Source organism: Hylobates moloch, unplaced genomic scaffold, assembly GCF_009828535.3.
Source record: "Hylobates moloch isolate HMO894 unplaced genomic scaffold, HMol_V3 SCAFFOLD_8, whole genome shotgun sequence".
Lineage (NCBI taxonomy): Eukaryota > Metazoa > Chordata > Mammalia > Primates > Hylobatidae > Hylobates > Hylobates moloch.
The window spans coordinates 46146681-46168763 of NW_026652283.1; the positions used below are offsets into that span (position 1 = coordinate 46146681).

The 22083-nt window shown below is 38.5% G+C and overlaps 1 protein-coding gene and 1 long non-coding RNA gene across 4 annotated transcripts in view; both read right to left on the reverse strand.

Moving 5' to 3' along the window:
* The window catches only part of ZSWIM5 (zinc finger SWIM-type containing 5), a 176199-nt gene that overhangs the window by 151279 nt on the left and 2837 nt on the right, over positions 1–22083 (reverse strand). The window lies entirely within an intron of this gene.
* LOC131383965 (uncharacterized) lies at positions 6053–12839 on the reverse strand. The gene is made up of 3 exons (XR_009214381.1): positions 9990–12839; positions 8910–9286; positions 6053–8422 (listed from the first exon to the last, which is right to left on the reverse strand). It is a non-coding gene; the product is annotated as an uncharacterized LOC131383965 (long non-coding RNA).

Below are 22083 nucleotides of genomic sequence, written 5' to 3' on the forward strand. Positions count from 1 at the left end.
AAATTCAGCCATTTCTCCAAGGAGCCTTTGCTCCTTTTATCGGAGAAAAGTACTTGGAAACCAAGATATGGGCATTAGCTGTGCTTATTGCTATTGGGATATTACTGCTCTAAGGCCCTCTCAGTTAACAGAATACTACATATATATATATATATATATATACTACAAACCATGAGTTCACATGGGTATCTCCAACTACAATCCAAAACCCAGAGTTCATTCACGTTTTCTCCCTGGTCTTTATCTTATCTTATTTTTCAGATGGAGTCTTGCTTGTTGCCCAGACTGGAGTGCTATGGTGCGATCTCGGCTCACTAGAAACCCCACCTCCTGGGTTCAAGCGATTCTCCTCCCTCAGTCTCCTGAGTAGCTGAGACTACAGGTGCACACCACCACACCGAGCTAATTTTTGTATTTTTTAGTAGAGACGGGGTTTCATCATGTTGGCCAGGCTGGTCTTGAACTCGTGACCTCAGGTGATCCACCTGCCTTGGCCTCCCAAAGTGTTGGGATTACAGGCATGAGCCACTGCGCCTGGCCTGGTCTATATTTTAGCTACATTTTCTGATAGTGAGAAATTTGGCTCCTGTTATCCTTAATTGATCTACTTAGTTGATCAATATCTATAAATAACCAATCTTTCATTGCCACCACAGCTCCTCCCCACCAATAAGGACACTCTTCTCACTCTGCTCAAGCTCAAAAACCCTGCACCTACTGCTGCCACCCCCTGCTATGCCCTCTTCACCCCATCTGAACACTAACACCCTACGGCTCTATGCTCCCCTTCACCCCTGTACAAAAGTCATCCTCAACCCTTTCAGACTCTGACATCTCAAATTATATCCCCCTTCATGTGGATACCCTCCTCACCCCACTTTGGCTCTAGCACCCCATGCTAGGCCACTGCTCCAGTTGGGCTCCAACACACCCTTTCAGGCCACTGCTACTATTCCTTCTTCCCATCTCACTTCCTTTTCTCTTGCTTCTCCCAGGTTTGGACTAAAGTTTTCAGGAAGGGAAGTCAGAAGAAAAGAGAATGATTAAGGATTCAGGAACTAGAGAGAGGAGGGAAGAGAAGAGCAGTATCATTGTATGATACCTCATAATTAGCTATTTTGCTATACAATGATTCTTTATGTTTCTAAAATGTATGCAGAAAATAAGGAATAAACACTAAAGAAAATAATAGGAAAGAAGAAAAGAATATGATACTGAAAAAGAAAAAAATTTCTTAAATGTACTGAATGCTTGTTCTTATTTATTTTACACTTCCAATCATTAAGAGTTGTTATAGACTATAACAAAACTATGAACTATGGCCAACCCCCTTTTCCATATTGGAACTGGAAAACCCACACCATATACACAGGGAACTTAAGGTACTTAAGTTTGTAGGTTATACAGAGTGGTAACAGCAATAGAGCAATTTCTACAATTCCTACAACCCAAACTGTGAAATCAATAATGGTGAAAGTTACAGAGGGGTATGCAAAATATATCTTTAATAGCAAAATATTTCCCAGGTCTGAACCTCGTGAAATGAAAGACAGGCGTGAAAGGGGATTCTCTCTGCTCCTTTATAAGACAATTCGGGGAGATTGAGCAATCAGTTGCTACTTGATACCAAGCAGTAACCAGCTCTATGACACACCCTTATGTTGCCTTACCCTCCTTCCCTGTCTCATTTCATTTTCTCTCACTCTTGCTTCCCTGGGATCATATTCTTTAATAACACAATAGCACATTAAAAAGCATTTCCCAGTCTAATGCAAGCAGAAAAAATCCCTTAATACAATGCATTCTATGGTACAAACAACATTGAGTTTTGTGACTTGATAAGGACCAAGGATTCCAGATTGGAAAGGAAGATAAAAGTTTATCTCTATTTGAGTAATTCATTCCACAAGGGTGTTGGCCAGGCTGGTCTCAAACTCCTGATCTCGGGTGATCTGCCTGCCTCAGCCTCACAAAGTGCTGGGATTACAGGCGTGAACCACTACACCCGGCCTTATGTGATTTTATCTAAGGGACTTAAGCATCCTCAGGTCCTAGGGGGTCGTGAAACCAAAACCCCACGCATAGCAAGGGACAACTGTATCTTCAAATTAGACAAATGGCGCCAGGCACGGTGGCTCACACCTGTAATCCCAGCACTTTCAGAGGCTGAGGCAAGCGGATCACCTGAGGTCGACAGTTGGAGACCAGCCTGGCCAACATGCTGAAACCCTGTCTCTGCAGAAATGAAGGGATAGCTGGGTGTGGTGGCGCATGCCTGTGGTACCGGCTACTCGACCGACTGAGGCTGGAGAGTCACCTGAACCTGGGTGGTGGAGGATGCAGTGGGCCAGGATGGTGCCACCGCACTCCACCCTGGGTGACAGAGTGAGACTCCGTCTCCAAAACAAAACAAAACAAAAATTAGACAAAGCTACATTAATGTTTGGGTGGTCAGATTCCACTTGGAAGTCTGAAGTTTGCAGATATGCCTACAGATTTTTGGAGTTTACCACTTTCTTATTCTGTATCATTAATGTAATATCTTAAATTACTATATGTTTTACCACTTTTCTGTATTTAGTAAGAAATTTGCATTTTTGATTTGATATAACAAAAGTTTTAATGTAATTTATATTAGATTTTGCATTTTTTTCATTACTGCTATACTTTAACCTAAATGACTGATCTAATTGTATTAGTATTGTGAACAATCATGTGGAGTGTTTTGAGACAGAGTACTCTATTTGTGAATATAATTTTATGGCTTTTTTCACTTAGTAAGAACCTTTCTATCAGTGTGGAAAACTAAGAAAATTGCTCTCTGCTGTGTAATCTGGCATTCATTGTAGATTAAAGCTTATTTTTCTGTGAATAAAACATTCAATAAAATACTATTTAAAATTAAAGGCCGGGCACGGTGGCTCACGCCTGTAATCCCAGCACTTTGGGAGGCCGAGGCGGGCGGATCACGAGGTCAGGAGATCGAGACCATCCTGGCTAACACAGTGAAACCCCGTCTCTACTAACAATACAAAAAATTAGCCAGGCGAGGTGGCGGGCGCCTGTAGTCCCAGCTACTAGGGAGGCTGAGGCAGGAGAATGGCGTGAAACCCGGGGGGCGGAGCCTGCAGTGAACCAAGATCGCGCCACTGCACTCCAGCCTGGGCGACAGCAAGACTCTGTCTCAAAAAAAAAAAAAAAAAAATTAAAATTGATACATAAATAAATTCCACAAGGTTAGGGGCACAAGATCAACATACAAAAATCAATTATATTTATATCTATATACACTAGCAACAAACAATTAAAAAATGAAATAAAGGAAACAATTCCATTTATGATAGCATGAAAAAGAATAAAATATCTTAGAAGTAAATCCAACCAAGGAAAATAAGTCATTCTACCAAAAAGACACATACATGCACCTATATATTCATTACAGCATTATTCAAATTAACAAAAACACAGAATCAGCTCAGGTGCCCACCAACAGTGGATTGAATAAAGAAAATGAGGTACATCCCATGGTACATATACACCATGGAATACTACGCAGCCATGTACTTCACAAAAACATGGATGCAGCTGGAAACCATTATCCTATGTTAATTAACGCAGAAACAGAAATTCAAAGACTAAATGTTCTCACTTACAAGAAGGTGCTAAACACTGGGTATATGTGGTTGTAAAAATGGGAACAACAGACACTGATGAATACAAGATGAGGAAGGAAGAGGGTTAGGGTTGAGAAAAAATGCCTATTGGGTACTATGCTGACTACCTGGGTAACAGATTCATTTGTACTCCAAACTTCAGCACCGTGAAATATTCCTTTGTAGCAAACCTGCACATGTGCCCCCCCCATTCTAAAATAAAAGTTGAAAAAAGATAAAAGTTCAACAAAACATTGTTGAAAGAAATTAAGATCCAATAAATGGGGAGACATCCCATGTTCATGCATCAGAAGATGAGATGTTGTTAAGATGGCATGGTAAACAGAATAATGCCCCTCACCAAATATGTCCACACCTTAACATCCAGAACCTGACAAAAGGGACTTTACAGATGTGATTAAGATTCTTCAGATGTAGCAATTATCCTGGATCATCTGAGTGGGTTCAATGTAATCAAATAGTCCTTATAAGAGGGAGACAAGAGGCTTAAAGTCAGAGACAGGAAATGTGACAATGGAAGCAGAGGTTAAAATGATATGGTATAAAAAAAGAAGGAAGGGGCTGTGAGCCAAAGAATGCAGGTAGCTTCTGGAAACTGGAAAAAGGCATGGAAAGAGATTCTTTCCAAGAAAAGCCTCTAGATGGAATACAGCTCTGCCAACAACTTGGTTTTATTTATTTATTTTTTTGAGACAGTGTCTCGCTCTGTCACCGAGGCTAGAGTGCAGTGGCATGATCTCGGCTCACTGCAACCTCTGCCTCCTGGGTGCTTCTGCCACCAAGTAGCTGGGATTACAGGCGTACACCACCACGCCTGGCTAAATTTTTGCATTTTTAGTCAAGACCGGGTTTTGCCATGTTGGCCAGGCTGGTCTTGAACTCCTGACTTCAAGTGATCCACCTGCCCTAGCCCTCCCAAAGTGTTGGGATTACAGATGTGAGCCATCATACCTGTCCTCAACAACTTGATTTTAGCCCAGAAAACCCCTAGACCTGTAAAATATTAAATATGTGTTGTTTTAAACCACTAAGTTCTTAGTAATTTGTTACAGCAGTAGTTTCCTTACAGAACACTAATAGAGATGCCAAAACTTCCAAACTGATCTACAGATTCGATACAATCGCTTTCAAAATCCCAACTAGATTATTTTTTGCAAAAAATAAACTGATACTAAAATTCATAGGGAAACTCAAGGGAATGAGAATAGCCAAAACAATCTTGAAAAAGAAGAATAAAGTTGGAGGACTCACACTTTGCAAGAGTAATAAAGACAATGTGGTACTAACATAAGGATAGACATAAAGATCAATGGAATAGAATTGAGAGTCCTGAAATAAATTCATTTATGGTTAATTGGCTTTCAACAGCATGTCAAGATCATTCAATGGAGAAAGACTAGTCATTTCACCACATAATGTTGGAACAAATGGATATCCATATAAAAAAAAAAAGTTGAAGCCCGTTCTGACATCACAAAAATCAACTCAAAATGAAACATAAAACAAAATATAAGAGCTAAAACTAGAAAACACTTAGAAGAAAACATGGTAGTAAATCTTTTTGATCTTGGGTTAGGCAATGGTTTCTTAGCTATATCATCAAAGAAAGAAAGAAAAAAGCAACCGAGAAAAAAAAAATTGTACTTCATCAAAATTTAACACTTACATGCTTCAAAGGACACTATCAAGAAAGTTAAGACACCTCACAAAATGGGAAAATATATTTTCAAATCATGTATCTGATAATGGACTAGTATCTAGAATGAATAAGGAACTCTCACAACTTAAGAATAAAAAAACCCAATTTAAAAATGGGCAAAGGATCTGAATAAACATTTTTTTCCAAAGAAGTTATACAAATGACCAATACACACATGAAAAGATCTCAACATCATTAGTCACCAGAGAAATGCAAATCCAAACCAACCACAATGAGATACTACTTCTGGGCCTCTACCAGGATGGAAATAATAAAAAAGATAGATAATAACAAGTATTGGCAAAGATGTGGAGAAATCAGAACACTCATACATTGATAGTATAATTATAAAATGATGCACTTTGGAAAATAGTTTGGCAGTTCCTCAAAATGTTATATATAGTTACTGCATGATCCAACAATTCTACTCCTAGATGTATACCCAAGAGAAGTGAAAACACATATCCACACAAAAGCTTGTATGCAAATGTTCACAGCAGCATTATTCACAATAACCAAAAGGAAAACAACCCAAACATGCAACAACCAATTAATGGACAAACAAAATGTGGTATATCCATACAATGTAATATTATTCACCATTAAAAAGGAATAAAGTACAGATACATGTTACACATTTATGGACCTTGAAAACATTATGCTAAGTGAAAGAAGCCAGTCATGAAAGACTACATATTCTTACTCAATTTATATAAAATGGCTAGAATAAGCAAATCCATAGAGACAAAAAGTAGACTGGTAGTTGCTTAGGACCATATGGGATTGGATTGGGGAGTGATAGCTAAAGGATACAGGGTTCTTTTGAGGTGAGGAAAATCTTCTAAAATTGACTGTGGTGAAGGCAGCCCCTACCTGTGAATATAGTAAAAGCCACTGAATTGTACACTTTAAATGGATGAGTTGTACAGTACATGAAGTATATCTCACTAAAGATACTAGGTGGGGAAAACCTGCTGTAAGGTCCCCTCATTCCAGACTACAAAGTCTTCAGGGACACTGTTGGAGACTGGTTTTCAAGGCCTCATTAGGCAGACTAGACATCAAAACAGAGAGAAGATAGCCTCCCTAATAAATACAAAACGAACAAACAAAAACCCTAGAAAGGCTAACCTGTTTTGATGGTCTGCTAGATGGCATATTTATCACACGGATATATAACTGAGGAAAGTTAAAATCCAACTCCTTCTCAATTCTAATCTCCAAGTGAACAGATAAAAGGGAGTAGGTAATGAAAAACCATTCACTACTAAATAAAGTTCTAAATAAAACTACACTAACATACTGGATAACATTCTGGTTGAGTGACTTCCTTTGTTGCTAATTACCTTGATGCTATATTAGTAATATTTTCAAGGGACTGGGCACGGTGGCTCACGCCTGTAATCCCAGAAATTTTGAGAGGTTGAGGTGGGCAGATCACCTGAGGTCAGGAGATCAAGACCAGCCTGGCCAACATGGAAAAACTCTGTCTCTACTAACAATACAAAAATTAGCCAGGGATGGTGGTGCACACCTACAATCCCAGCTACTTGGGAGGCTGAGGCAGAAGAATCACTTCAACCCGGGAGGCAGAGGCTGCATCAAGCTGAGATCATGCCACTGCACTCTAGCCTGGTCAACAGACAGAGACTCTGTCTCAAAGAAAATAATAATAATATTTGCAAGGGATAATACACCAAGTAATAATCTGAAAACTTTTGCAATTAGTACTTTAATAATATATCAAAGAACCACTAATAAAGCATATTCAACAATACTATATTTGATCTTTAAAACCTATGTAATAGGCCGGGCTAGTGACTCACACCTGCAATCCCAACACTCTGGGAGGCTGAGGTAGGTGGATCACTTGAGCCCAGGAGTTCAGGACCAGTGGGGCAACATGGCAAAACCTTATCTCTACAAAAAACACAAAAAGTTAGCCAGGCATAGTGGCGTGCACCTGCAGTCCCAGCCACTCGGGAGGCTGAGGTGAGGGAATTACCTGAGCCTAGAAGGTAGGGGCTGCAGTAAGCCATGGTCTTGTCGCTGCATTCCAGCCTGGGTGACAGAGCTGGATCTCGTCTTGAAAAACAAAATAAAACAAAAACAACCTATATAATTACCTGATTTTAATGTCACATAATGTGCTATCTCAGCAACAGATGGTGTTTACGAAATAAAGCAGATTTACCAACACAAAGTAAAGTAACATCAGGGAGTAGAGGACATTTAGCACCTAATTTACCACTGGGGCATCTCTTGATACTTCTCTGCCCAATGTTGACAGTAAATGAACAAACGCAGTGGGCAAGGCCTGAGAAACGTCACAGTAACTAGGCTCAGGCTTTTCTGTAAAACAGTTGCTGAGTACAGTGGCTCACACCTGTAATCCCAGCACTATGGGAGGCTGAAGCAGGCAGACTGCTTGAACTCAGGAGTTTGAGACCAGCTTGGGCAACATGGAAAAACTCTGTCTCCACAAAAAAATATAAAAATTAGCCAAATTGCCAGGCATAGTGGTGCATGCCTATAGTCCCAGCTACTCAGGAGGCTGAAGTAGGAGGATCATCAGGGCCAGGAAGGTGGAGGTTGCAGTGAGCTGAGATCATACTGCTGTACTCCAGCCTGGGAGACAGAGGCAGACCCTGTCTCAAAAAAAACAGTCACTACCCATTCCCAGGTAAACCACTTAGACCACCAGAGATTCTGGCTAAGAATCCATAACGGAGATTAGAGGAGCGGGACAAGATCAGCTGTGTTCTGGGGACTGCTTTCAGTGACAGAAGTTGTGATTTGCCTCCTAATTTTACTCTTGTAAGTATCCCCAGAAAAAGAGACCAAACAATCCTGGAGGAGCTGTTCCCTTATAGGGTGAATTTACTCTACGAAATGAATCCAAGAGTCAGAGGAAATGTAGTGCTCGGATCCTTCCTTCAGGACCAAGGCATTTATTCCTCGAACCGCCAGGAGAGTTGGCTGCTGAGAGGTTACAGCTATGTCCTCCTCCATGAGCTGCCCTCAACCAAAGTATCACAAATTGAGTTCTCTGAAAGGAAACACCAAGACAGAATGAGAAACACAACACTTACTAGGGATCAACACCTATGAAAGAACGGCAACAGAAGCAGGACTGAGGAAGAAATCAAACTGCAATGCAGGCCTGATAAAAGCTCACCCAACCAGATTTGGCTCTCTAGAGCAGGTATTGCCTGTCGAAGAGTTCCATGTTCGGCTGAAATAGCTGGATTTTGTTTTGTTTTGTTTTTTGAGATGGAGTCTTGCTCTTTCGCCCAGGCCGGAGTGCAGTGGCGCAATCTCGGCTCACTGCAAGCTCCGCCTCCCGGGTTCACGCCATTATCCTGCCTCAGCCTCCCGAGTAGCTGGGACTACAGACGCCCGCCACCACGCCCGGCTAATTTTTTGTATTTTTAGTAGAGACCTCGTGATCCGCCCGCCTTGGCCTCCCAAAGTGCTGGGATTACAGGCGTGAGCCACCGCGCCCGGCCGAAATAGCTGGATCTTTACGCTCCTACCTTGCTCAGTCATTTGCAGGCTGCCCCTAGAAAAGTATGACCTCAGATGAAGCAGATCTCTGCTGCTGAGACAGACCGTGAATCAGCTGACAGTTGGAAGCTGTCTGATGAAAGCACTTCCGGCAGCTGGGCAGCAAGTAGTTCCCTGAAGAGAAACAGTGTAGTTCACCTTCATCTCTACCACATAAAGAAAAATACCCCCCCCAGGGTTATGCCTCTTCTCTCTCAGGTCAGCCCACATCTATTTCCAGATAATTCTCAAGCGCCATCCCAGCTGCAGAGCTCCCCATAGGATTGACTGAAGTCTCCGTTGTGATTCCATCAATTCGACTTCTCTGCCCTCCTAATCGCGCTTTCCTCACTCCTTTATAAGTGTCCTGAAAGTACACAGGGAATTGAGGCTCAGAGAGGTTAAGTAACTTGTTCAAGGTTACACAGCTAGAAAGTGGCAGAACTGGGAATTGGGCCCAGGTCTCCAAACACAGCACTTAGGAATTTACACCTCATTCTCTACGAAACAGAATGTTTGAAGGTTTTCCTTTCCTTTTTGTTTTATTGGAATATTTGCTTTTCTAATGATAGCTTTATTATAGAATTCATACATAATAGAGCTCACCCTTGAGAGGTACACAACTTTGAAAAGTACACAATTTGGTGTTTAGTGTATTCAAAGATTTGTGCAACCACCACTATCTAATTTTGGAACATTTTCACCCCAGAAGGAAATCCCATACCCATTAGTAATCACTCCCCTTTACTCACAGGCCCTAGAAACCACTAACCTACTTTCTGTCTCTAGGATTTGCCTATTCTGGACATTTTGTATAAATAAAATAATATATGTGGCTTTTACCTTTTTTATTGTGGTAAAATATATTAAGATTTATCATTTTTAAGTGGACAGTTCAGTGGTATTAAGTACGTTCACTCTGTTGTGCAACCATCACTCCTACCTATCTCCAGAATTTTTTATCCTCCTATACTAAAATTCTAGTTCAACAGAACAGTAACTCTTCATTTCTCTCTCCCCTCAGCCCCTGACAACCTCTGTTCTACTTCTATCTCTATGAATTTGCCTACCTAAATACTGCGTATAAGTGGAATCATATAATGTTTATCCTTTGGTGTCTGGCTTATTCACTTGGCATAATCTTTAACATTCATCCATGTTGTAGCATGTATCAGGATTTCCTTCCTTTTCAGGGCTAAATGACATTTCCTGTAGATAGGAAGGAAGGGAGGAAGGGAGGAAGGAAGGAAGGAAGGAAGGAAGGAAGGAAGGAAGGAAGGAAGGAAGGAAGGAAGGGAGGAAAATAGACCACCTTTAGTTTATCCATTCATCTGTCGATGGACACTTAGGTTGTTTCCATCTTCTACCTATTGTGAATAATGCTGCTGTAAAACATGATTTATAAATATCTATTCAATTCCCTGCTTTCAATTATTTTGGTTATACACCCAGAAGCAAAATTTCTGGTTCATATGGTTATTCTATGTTTAATTTTTTGAGGAACTGCCATACTGTTTTCTACAAAAGCTACACCATTTTGTATTTCCAAATGGTTCCAACTTCTCCACATCCTTGCCAACATTTGTTATTTTCTGGCTTTTAAAAAAAATAATAACCATCCTAATGGGTGTGAAGTAGTATTTCATTGTGGTTTTGATTTTCATTACTCTAATAATTAGTGCTGTTGAGCATCTTTTCTTGTGCTTATTGGTCATCTGTACATTGTCTCTGGAGAAATGTTTATTCAAGTCCTTTGCCATTTTTGAATTAGGTTGTTTCTTGTGGCTGAGTTGTAGTTCCTTAATATATTCTGGATATTAATCCCCTTATCAAGCAGTTTGGTTTTGAGTGGCTATTAAGATATCCATTTAGAAACATCTGGCAGGCAAATATATATGCTGATCTTTGGATTATTTAGAAGTGCTTCAGAGTTTCAAAGGGAAGAAGTAGCTGGCCATGCTGATTAAGTTCTGGTCTCCATCCCAATCCCCAGCACAGCTTGGATTTTATCTGCTGCAAAAGCTGGAATTCCAGCATAAGATTTCATTTGAAAGTTAGAGTACAGTTGCTTTAAACAAATTTTAAACCACTACATCATATCATGCTATCTTTTTTTTTTTTTTTTTTTTGAGACGGAGTCTTACTCTGTCGCCCAGGCTGGAGTGCAGTGGTGCAATCTCGGCTCACTGCAAGCTCTGCCTCCCGGGTTCACGCCATTCTCCTGCCTCAGCCTCTCCAAGTAGCTGGGACCACAGGCGCCCGCCACCATGCCCGGCTAATATTTTTGTATTTTTAGTAGAGACAGGGTTTCACCGTGGTCTCGATCTCCTGACCTCGTGATCCGCCCGCCTCGGCCTCCCAAAGTGCTGGGATTACAAGTGTGAGCCACCGTGCCCGGCCCATGCTATCTTATGTTCATAAAAATGTAGTTGAAACTGTAGAAATAAATTAGATTGTAAATTAGAAGACTTGATATAAGAAGGCGCATCCTACTATTGTGGGGTAAGAGAATAAAAGAAAATAGAAAGAAAGCCAGAATGGTGAAGTAAAACAAAAATCTAAGAAGAAGCATTTCAAGAGAAATGTACAGTAGACTACAGAAAATTCTATACAGAGGTCATGAAGAATAAGGACTAGAAAAAAGATACTGCGTTTGGCAATCATGAGGTCACTAGCGACCTTTAAGAGATCAATTTTAATTTAGTGACTGAAAGAATAAGTCAGACTACAAAACTTTTAGAAGGTGGAGTGAAGGTTGAGGGAGGGAAGATAAATACAGAATACTCTGAATTTTGGTAAAGGCTGTAATAATAATAGTAAATATTTACATAGCACTTAATGTGTTCAGCCTCATTCTAAGTGCTTTACATATTAATTAATTTAATTCTCAAAACAACCCATGAAGTAGATACCATCATTTTGCCCTTTTACAGTTGAAAAAACTGAGACTTTGAAGGAGCCAGAATTACATATTTGTGATAGTATGTATGTGTACATATGTGTGCATGTGTGTATGTATATATATATATATATACATACACACATGCACATATGGTAGATATATCCAAATACATGTGATGGTAAAGACTACAATAATATAATATTCAGTGAGACAAAAGATAAGAGTTTTTCACAATAGGGAGCCATAATGTGGGGAAGGATTTTATATTACTAATAATGTCAATGTATGTTGGTGATGTTGGCTAGTCATATCAGTTAGCAGGTATTGATAGATTTAAACAAAATAAGAACAAGCTGGCTTTTCCAGAATCTATCAGTGCTACAGGCCTCTATTCAATAAAACCATGAATGAATAGGGGGAAAAATGTAATTATCTCCAAGGCTTTCAAAGACACAATACATTTTCCTGTTGCTCACAGACCGAAAGATAATGGAACAACAAAAAGCTATTCTCCTGATCAGTTCCATTGTATGTTTATACCTAAAAGAAACAACAATTTTTTAACAAAAAAGGAAAGGATTATCTGAAGACAACAAAAAGCTATTTTAAAGCCAGAAATCTGTAAAGTTTACTCTGAGAAAAAAGGATTAATATTTGGTAACATCTTGTCATCTTCCTTCCTACTAATATTACCCCTTTGGATCAACTATGCACCAAAGTATTACGGGGCATACAAAATGTTAACACAGAAAGAATTTTATTAAAGGTTAATCTGGCCAGGCGCGGTGGCTCACGCCTCTAATCCCAGCACTTTGGGAGGCCAAGGTGGGCAGATCATAAGGTCAGAAGATCGAGACCATCCTGGCTAACACAGTGAAACCCTGTCTCTACTAAAAATACAAAAAATTAGCCGGGCGTGGTGGCGGGCATCTGTAGTCCCAGCTACTCGGGGGACTGAGGCAGGAGAATGGTGTGAACCCAGGAGGCAGAGCTTGCAGTGAGCCGAGATTGCGCCACTGCACACCAGCCTGGGCAACAGAGCAAGACTCCGTCTCAAAAAAAAAAAAAAAGGTTAATCTAACTTGTAAGCAGTAAAGTGTTTTCAATCTTTATTGCAATATTAGACATAACTCTAAAATTTCTTATTAATTGGAATTATATTAAAATAGAGCAATGTATCCTGTAGTCCCTACTTCCCAAGTTAATCACTTCCTACTCTCTGCCCCCATAGTAACTTCTTTCTATTATTACAGAACATTGTGGTAAATGCCATTTTATCTATTCAGACCCTTAACTGATTTAATAGAAAATTTTTAAACGCCATTTTTATATGTACATTCCATAGTAAACTGTGTGCCTCTTAAATACAGAAATTATGTTCTGTTTTGCACAGAACATACTAAAAAACTTAAAGTTTTTGTTTTTTTGTTTTTGAGACAGGGTCTTGCTCTGTTGCCCAGGCTGCAGTGCAATGGCCTGTGATCACAGCTCACTGCAGCCCCAACCTCCCAGGTGCAAGCATTCCTCCCACCTCAGCACCCCCAAGTAGCTGGGACTGTAAGTGTGTGCCAACATGCCTGGCTAATTTTTTTTTTAATAGAGACAGGGTCTCTCTATGTTGCCCAGGCTGTTCTTGAACTCCTGGGGTCAAGTGATCCTCCCACCTAAGCATCCCAAAGTGCTGGGATTACAAGCGTAAGCCACTGTGCCCAGTTTAAAAAAAAATAGGTTTTATAAATAAATGGGTGAACAAATATGAAGAAAATTATAGCTTGGCATTATATTAAATACAAATGTCTTTTGAGGATAGTAACAATGACAATTTTTACTTTGGAATAAGGCCTCTCCAAAATACAGAGAGACATTCTTTGAGTAGTTAAGAGAATGATTTTCCTTCACATCCATTAATAAAGATAGGTGAAACAATAAATAGAAAAGGAAGTTGACATGGTCCATAGCATTTGTAGAATAAAAATTACATAATGTTTTGACTGCCAACAACAGGTTCAGAAACAATGATAACACTAATAAAGGTGTTAATTTTTTTCTTTTTTTTTTTTTTAGACAGGTCTCACTCTGTCACCTAGGCTGGAGAGCAGTGACGCCATCATGGCTCACTGCAGCCTCAACCTCCGGGGCTCCAGCGATCCTCCCACCTCAGCCTCCCAAGTAGCCGGGACTACAAGTGAGCACCACTACACCCAGCTAGTTTTTTTTTTGTTTTTTTTTTTTTAAAGATGAGATCTCGGATCACGAGGTCAGGAGATCGAGACCACGGTGAAACCCCGTCTCTACTAAAAATTACAAAAAAATTAGCCGGGCGTGGTGGCGGGTGCCTGTAGTCCCAGCTACTTGGAGAGGCTGAGGCAGGAGAATGGCGTGAACCCAGGAGGCGGAGCTTGCAGTGAGCCGAGATTGTGCCACTGCACTCCAGCCTGGGCGACAGAGCGAGACTCCGTCTCAAAAAAAAAAAAATAATAAATAAATAAAAAAAAAAAAAAAGATGAGGTCTCAATATGCAGCCCAGGCTGGTCTCAAACCCCTGGGCTCAAGTGATCCTCCTGCCTCGCCTCCCAAAGTGCTGGGATTTCAGGTGTAAGCCACCACGCCTGGCCAGGTGATCATTTTTCTACAACAGCATTTCTCAACCTTGGCTGCATATAAAATTACCTGGGAGCTTTTTAAAAATTCTGAAATTTGGTCCTAATTCTCAGCAGATTCTGATGTGATTAATTTGGGGTGAGTACCAGGTACTGTTTTTTTTTTTTTTTATCTCCCTACGTGATTTTAATGTGAAACCAAGATTGAAGCCCACAATTTTTTTTTTTTTTTTTTTTTTTTGAGGCGGAGTCTTGTTCTGTTGCCCAGGCTGGAGTGCAGTGGCGCGATATCAGCTCACTGCAAGTTCCACCTCCTGGGCTCATGCCATTCTCCTGCCTCAGCCTCCCGAGTAGCTGGGACCACAGGCACCTGCCACCACGCCCGGCTAATTTTTTGTATTTTTAGTAGAGGCGGGGTTTCACCATGTTAGCCAGGATGGTCTCGATCTCATGACCTCGTGATCTGCCCACCTCAGCCTCCCAAAGTGCTAGGATTACAGACGTGAGCCACCGCACCTGGCTGAAGCCCACAATTCTTTTCTTTAAAATCAAATTTTTGAGGTACAATTTACATTCAGTAAAATTTGTCAATTTAAGCATACAATTTAATAAGTTTTGACAAATGAATATAGTCACGTAACCACTACAGTCATTAACATTTCCATCACCCAGAAGTTTTCTCATACCTACAAACCTGAGCCAATCTCTCAAGATGAATCCTGAGTGGCTAACTGGTCCTATATTTAAAATAGAGCCAAAGAGTCATTTACTGACTAGAGGTTACACACTTACTCTGAGTTCCTGGAAAACCCACACCTCTGCTTAACTTTGGGACTTTCATAGCTGACTATTCCTATTCACACTGCCCAAAACAACCAATAGGCTGTGGCTTGCATCAACCAATCAGAACTCAGCTGCATTGACCAATCAGAACTAAGAAAGTTTGTCCTTTATTTGCATATATGGACCTGATTGGGAACCTGGACAGGAACTTTCAGTATAAAAGCCAAATCCCTTGTTCTCTGGAATGCACCTTTGTTTTACACCAACAGCTGCATCTCCCTGGTTTGCAAACTGTTCTGTGGAATAAAGTCTCTTTCCTCTAAATTCTATTTCAGAGAACTTTTATTCACAAACTCCATTCCCTTCTACTTTGATCTACTCATCAAACCACTGATCTACTTTGTCATTATATCTCAGCTTTCTAGAATTTCATATACATAAAATTGTATATAGTCTTTTGGGTACGGTTTCTTTTATTTAGCATGATACTTTTGAGATTCATCCATGTTGCTAGCCTATCAGTAAGTTTGTCCTTTTTTATTGCTGAACAGTATTCCATCTGTATGGATACACAACAATTTCCTTATCCATTCACCCATTTGGTAAGCATTTGGGTCATTTCTAGTTTTGGGCTATTATGAATAAAGCTACTATAAATATTCAAGTACAAGTCTTTATGTGAACATATGAGGGTCTTCAAAAAGTTTGTGGAAAATGAGTATTATTAAAAAACTACACATGGATTTCACTTTTTTTTGCACTAAGATAAACTCACACTAACTTGCTACAATATATCTGGATAGGATCTAGTTTAAGGCACTAAAAAGGATAAGACATTAGTTTGAAAAGAGCCCCTATCAGAGAAACATGAATACTGCTAAAATTGAAGCAAGAACAAACACCAAACTCATGGTGAAGCTTGGGAGAAAGAATGGTGAAGCCACTGATGCTTTATAAAATGTATATGGGGCAATGCCCCAAATAAATCAGCAGTTTACCAATGGGTAACTCATTTTAAAAGGATGAAACAATGCTGAACATGAAGCCCGCAGCAGCAGACCATCCACATCAACTTGTGAGGAAAAACACTCATCTTGTTTGTGCTCTAATCGAGGAGGACAGACAATTAACAGCAGAAACAACAGACAATATCATAGACATCTCAATTTGTACAGCTTACACAATTCTGCTGAGAAATTAAAGTTGAACAAACTTTCCACTTGACAGGTGCCAAAACCACTGCATCCAGATCAGCTAATAAGAACAGGGCTTTCATTGGAAATTTTAAACAACTAGGATCAAGATCCTGAGGCATTTCATTGAAGAATTGTGACAGGAGATGAAACATTACTTTACCAGTATGATCCTGAAGACAAAGCACAATCAAAGCAATGGCTACCAAGAGGCAGCAGTGGTCCAATCAAAGCAAGACCAAACTGATCAACAGCAAAGGTCATGGCAACAGTTTTTTAGGATATTCAAGTCATTTTACTTGCTGACTTTCTGGAGGGACAAAGAATGATAACATTTGATTTATTATGTGAGTGTTTTCAGAAAGTTAGCCAAAGCACTAGCAGAAAAATGCCCAGGAAAGCTTTACCAGAGTTTTTCTCCACCACAGCAATGTTCCTGCTCATTCCTCTCATCAAACAAGGGCAATTCTATGAGGGTTTTGATGAGAAATCATTAGGTATCCACCTAACAGTCCTGATTTGGCTCCTTCTGACTTCTTTTTGTTCCCTAATCTTTAAAAAAATCTTCAAAAGGCACCAATTTTTCTTCAGTCAATAATGTAAAAAAGACTGCATTGACATGGTTGAATTCCTAGGGCCTTCATTCCTTTAGGGATGCACTAAGTGGCTTGTATCACTGCTTACAAAAGTTCTTGAACTTGATGGAGTTTATGTTGAGAAATAAAGTTTATACTTTTAATTTTTATCCTTTAATTCCATTTCTCCATGAGCTTTTGAAATCCCCTTATATGTTTTCATTTATCTCAGGTAAATACCTAAGAGTAGGATTGCTGAATCTTTTGTTTAAGTATATGATTAGCTATATAGGACATCGTTTTCCAATGTAGCTGCACCATTTTGCATTCATGCCATACATTACATACCAGCAATGTATGAGAGTTCCAGTTACTCCATATACTTGTCAGCATTTGGTAGTCTTTCTTTTTCTTTAACCATTTTAGTGTGTGTGTGTAATGTAGGTATTTCCTTGAATTTTAATTTGTATTTCTCTAAGGACTAAATTATACAAAGTATACAAACAACTGTTGTTAAGGCAAGAAAACCACTAGGCAGAAGGGTACTTCAGCTTTTGCTTCAATAGTCTTTTTTTTTTTTTTTTAGACGGAGTCTCGCTCTGTCACCCAGGCTGGAGTGCAGTGGCACGATCTTGGCTCACTGCAACCTCTGCCTCCCGGCTTCAAGCAATTCTCCTGCCTCAACCTCCTGAGTAGCTGGGACTACAGGCATACGCCACCACACCTGGCTAATATTTTTGTATTTTTAGTAGAGATGTGGTTTCACCATGTTGGCCAAGATGGTCTTGATCTCCTGACCTCATGATCCACACGCCTAGGCCTACCAAAGTGCTGGGAATGAGCCACCACGCCTTGGCCTCAATAGTCTACTTTTAAATAAGGTAACTATGTTATACTCCCCTAAATACCACATTCATCACTCCATTATAAGGAACAGGCAAATGACCAAAAAACATGTATGCAAGGAACTTTTCAAAAACAGGTTTCAGAAACTCTCAGAGTCAAATATTCACTCAGTTTATAACTTCCTCCCTACATAAGGAAGGCAACGTAATGTAGTCCTTAGTTTAGGCTTTGATGCCCAACCTAACTTTGTACTCTAGGATAGGAAAATGCAAAGTACTACAGAAAGATTTCCACCAAAAACAGGTAAACAATTATTTACTGAGCCTTACACGTAATAAGTGACTAAATGTTAATTCAATGACTGAACCAAGAACAAGTTAATAATAAGCTTCAAGGATAATTTTTATCTATGTAATGCTTTAAAAATCAGAAGCATCCAGAAATTGAGCCACAAATGCCAGTACATCTTTTAGGCTTCAGTTATGTATAAATCAATTAAGAGAGATGTCATACTACACAAATATAAAAAATGATATGACAATTTACTCATTCATTCAATAAACATTCACTGAGCACCAACTTAGGACAAACCACATTATACATCCTAAGGGGGAGAACAATTACACTGAAAACCAAAAATTAATCAGTTGACTATATATGATTACAAAAACTATCGCAGAGTAATTTAGCATATAAATCACATAATACTACAGCTAATATTTAAATAAGTATGATTTTCTTAGTCTACTAGCTCCATGATAGGCTAAAAGTGTCCAAGAAGCATGCTGCCTGTATTAGAAAGAAATGAGCCTATAAATAAACCACAAGGTAAAAAAATTCACATAAAAATTATCTGGAATAAATTATTATCTATTTCTAATATCAAACACTAATTCTAAACCATAGTAATTTAGGGTTTGGAAACAGACATTACAACACTGTTTATATGCTTTCAAGCTTATCCATTTCTAAAGCTGAGTTATAAATGGTGTGCACGAAAAAAAAAACCCACAGTATTCTATTCATTCATATATGTGTACCCTGAGTGCTATATCACAGTCATCACTTTTTATCAAGAATGACAATTTTAACCTTTAAATAACCACCTATTTGTCAAAAACATTCCACATGTATTAAGATTAATCAATCATGCAAATTGAATCAAGCAAGTCTAAATAATGCTTACCTAATAAAATTAATATGGTGATTTCCTAACTTAAGCCATACTTCATGTAATAAAGTTTAAAATTCACATGAAACTCAGATATGCAACAAGAAACAAGTATGAGAAGCTGTTATGGGCTGAATTATGTCACCCCCCAAAAAATATGCTCAAGTCCTAACCCCCAATACCTCAGAACATAACCTCAGTCCCTCATGATGCGACCTTGGAAATAGGGTTGTTGCATATGTGATTGAGACGAGGTCATACTGGAGTAGGGTGAGCCCCTAATCCAATATGACCGGTGTCCTTATAAGAAGGCCATGTGAAAACAGACACACACAGGGAGAATGCCACGTGACCACAAAATCAGAGATTGGAATTTTGCAGCTACAAGTCAAACAATGCCAAAGACAGCCAACAAACCACCAGAAGCTAGCAAGAGGCAACAAGGGATTCCCCTGTAGGTTGCAGAAGGAGCATAGCACTGCCAACACCTTGATTTTGGATTTCTAGCCTCCAGAACTCTGAGACAATACATTTCTGTGGTTTTAAGCCAATCCAGTTTTTGATACTTTGTTACAGCAGCCACAGGAAACTAATACAGCATTTTATAGTAATAGAATGTTTCTCTTGTACATTATATTAATGCATTGATTTTTAAAAATTTTATTTTCTACGGTATCATACAGTAAACTTGACTTTCTTTTGGTGTATAGTTCCATACATTTTAACACATGTATATATTCATATAACCCTCACCATAATAGATTACTGACAGTTAATGTCTTGTTTTTTAATTGCCGTTATTGAAACAAGAGAAATAAAAGTGTTTCCCATAGCCATAAATTTCCAGCCTTTTCAATAATATATTTTTAAAATTCCTAAAGATAATCTCTAAAATAAAATTCACTATCTTTAGTTTATTCATCATCTTTAAAATCCAAAGTTCTATCCTTGAGAAAGTCACCTTTAGAAAAATTCATTTAAAGCTTTCATTTGAAGAAATTGATGAATTACCATTCTTCACACAAAACAGATGGTTAAACACAGAAGATACACCTAAGTTGTAACACTCATACTACTTAATGCTATCAGTTTATTATATGCACAAGTCTGGAGTTTTCCCCATATATTCCAATACCACTCATACTCAAAATTCAGGTCTGTTTTACAACACTGAGAAATTCATTCTTAACATTCAGTCATTCAACAAGCACTTACTGAACATTAAAATGTGTGCATATGTGATGTGTTAGGGTGGAGGGAGAGAACTCATTGCTCAAAAAAAAAAAAAAGATAATGTGATTTAAAACCTGAAAAATTTCTATGCTAAAAAGCACACCCGCTTAAAGGAATGCAGCTGCCTTCTGTGATGGAATATCTTAAATATTAATAAAGTCATTTTTCTCCACATGAAATTTTATTATAATTTTATTCATTCTAACTCACATATGATGCCATAGTTTTTTCAATGTAGATATCTTTTGTTCCCCCAAACAATATAGATTAAAACAAATTACATATAAAAATCAACAAACTGTAATACTTGTTACTGATAAATTTCATAAAAGTTATACTACAGAAAAATTTCACAAACCTGTTTATTGATGATATACAAGTGTACACAATTTTAAACTTACTACCTGATGTTTAAGTTATAGATAACTTCCTGAAATGGGCCACTTTTTATATTTCCATTATTGACTTTGTAATTGTACCTCTTCCACACAAGGTAATACTTAGCATTCTGGTTCTAGTCTTGAAGACTTCAAGAACAAATCATGTACTTATTTAAAAATGTGTAGACTAAAACTATGGGGTTTTGTTAAAGTCACCTGTCAAGATCTACTTAAAATTTCTGGATAAATATGTACATAACTAAGATGTACCAGGCGCAGAAGGCCCCTGCATGCCTTTACCCAATTTTTAAAACTAAATATCCAAGTAAATATAATATTTCTGTGTTTAAGTGAGAAAAACTGTTAATGTTTTTTTCCTTCAATCAATTCAGATTTTCCTGAGAAAAAGCAAAGCCTCTTTAAGTTTTACCAAACACAAAGAAATCAATTTAAAATACAGTGGATAGCAAAAGGGTCAAAATGTTAAAACCGTTAGTAAATTATAGGTGTCTTATTCTTATGCCATCTGCAGACTCCTGAATAAGTATTTTCCCAAGGTTTATACTACTACTATATCCATGGGCTTCTGAAACAAGTTAAAAATGCAGACACTGAAAACATATGAACTCTATTACCTTTACAATACTGAGATCAGACTATAAGTCTATTGACATAGCTTCAAACTTACAGACATCCCTGAAGAGACTAATTTGCAATTTTCCCCTTTTAAAAGGAATACTACTTCTGATGCAGTACTTACCTAAAAGAAATGTATCCTTTGAGCACAGCTGGAAAAGTTTTAGTTTTGATTTAAAATCTGAAGTATCCAATTTTTAGCCAGAATTCATGACTTCCCATTACCAGATTTTGTGTGGAAAGTAATTAGAAATTACAGAATTTAATCTACCTACTCTTTCTACAAGTTTTTGTTTGTTTTTAATTTATTTGCCTTGAAGGCTTTTTTCTTTGTGCTTTCTTTTTCCATTTAAATTCCCTTTTTCATTAAATTCCCTTATGACTCTTTTTCTTAAAAGGATGTTGTCACAGAAATACCCCAACTTTTTGTTCTTCCTAAAGCAACGGCCTTCAGTAACTTCCCAAATCTGAGGTTCTATCGTTTAGAAACAGTAAGGAAATATGCAGAATTCTTAATTAGCATCACTTAGTAATTAATTGAGTTTGAAGTGCAGTTATAAACCGAAGAACACGATTACCACCTTGGTATATACGAATCACTTGCTTACTCATCTCTTGGCAATACTTTTAGAAAGCCTACTCTCTAGATTAAGTCATTTACTTACAACTTTAAGTTTAGGAGATGGGGGATGAGTATCTATTAAAGGTGGTTCATACCAAAATACAGAACTCAAAAAGATGCAGAACAGGCTATCCTTCTCTCCTATACTTATTAACCTAAATTAAGGTCAGAATAATAAAAATTACACAGCTTGTGGTTCTCAAGTAGCATAAACTTAAAGTGA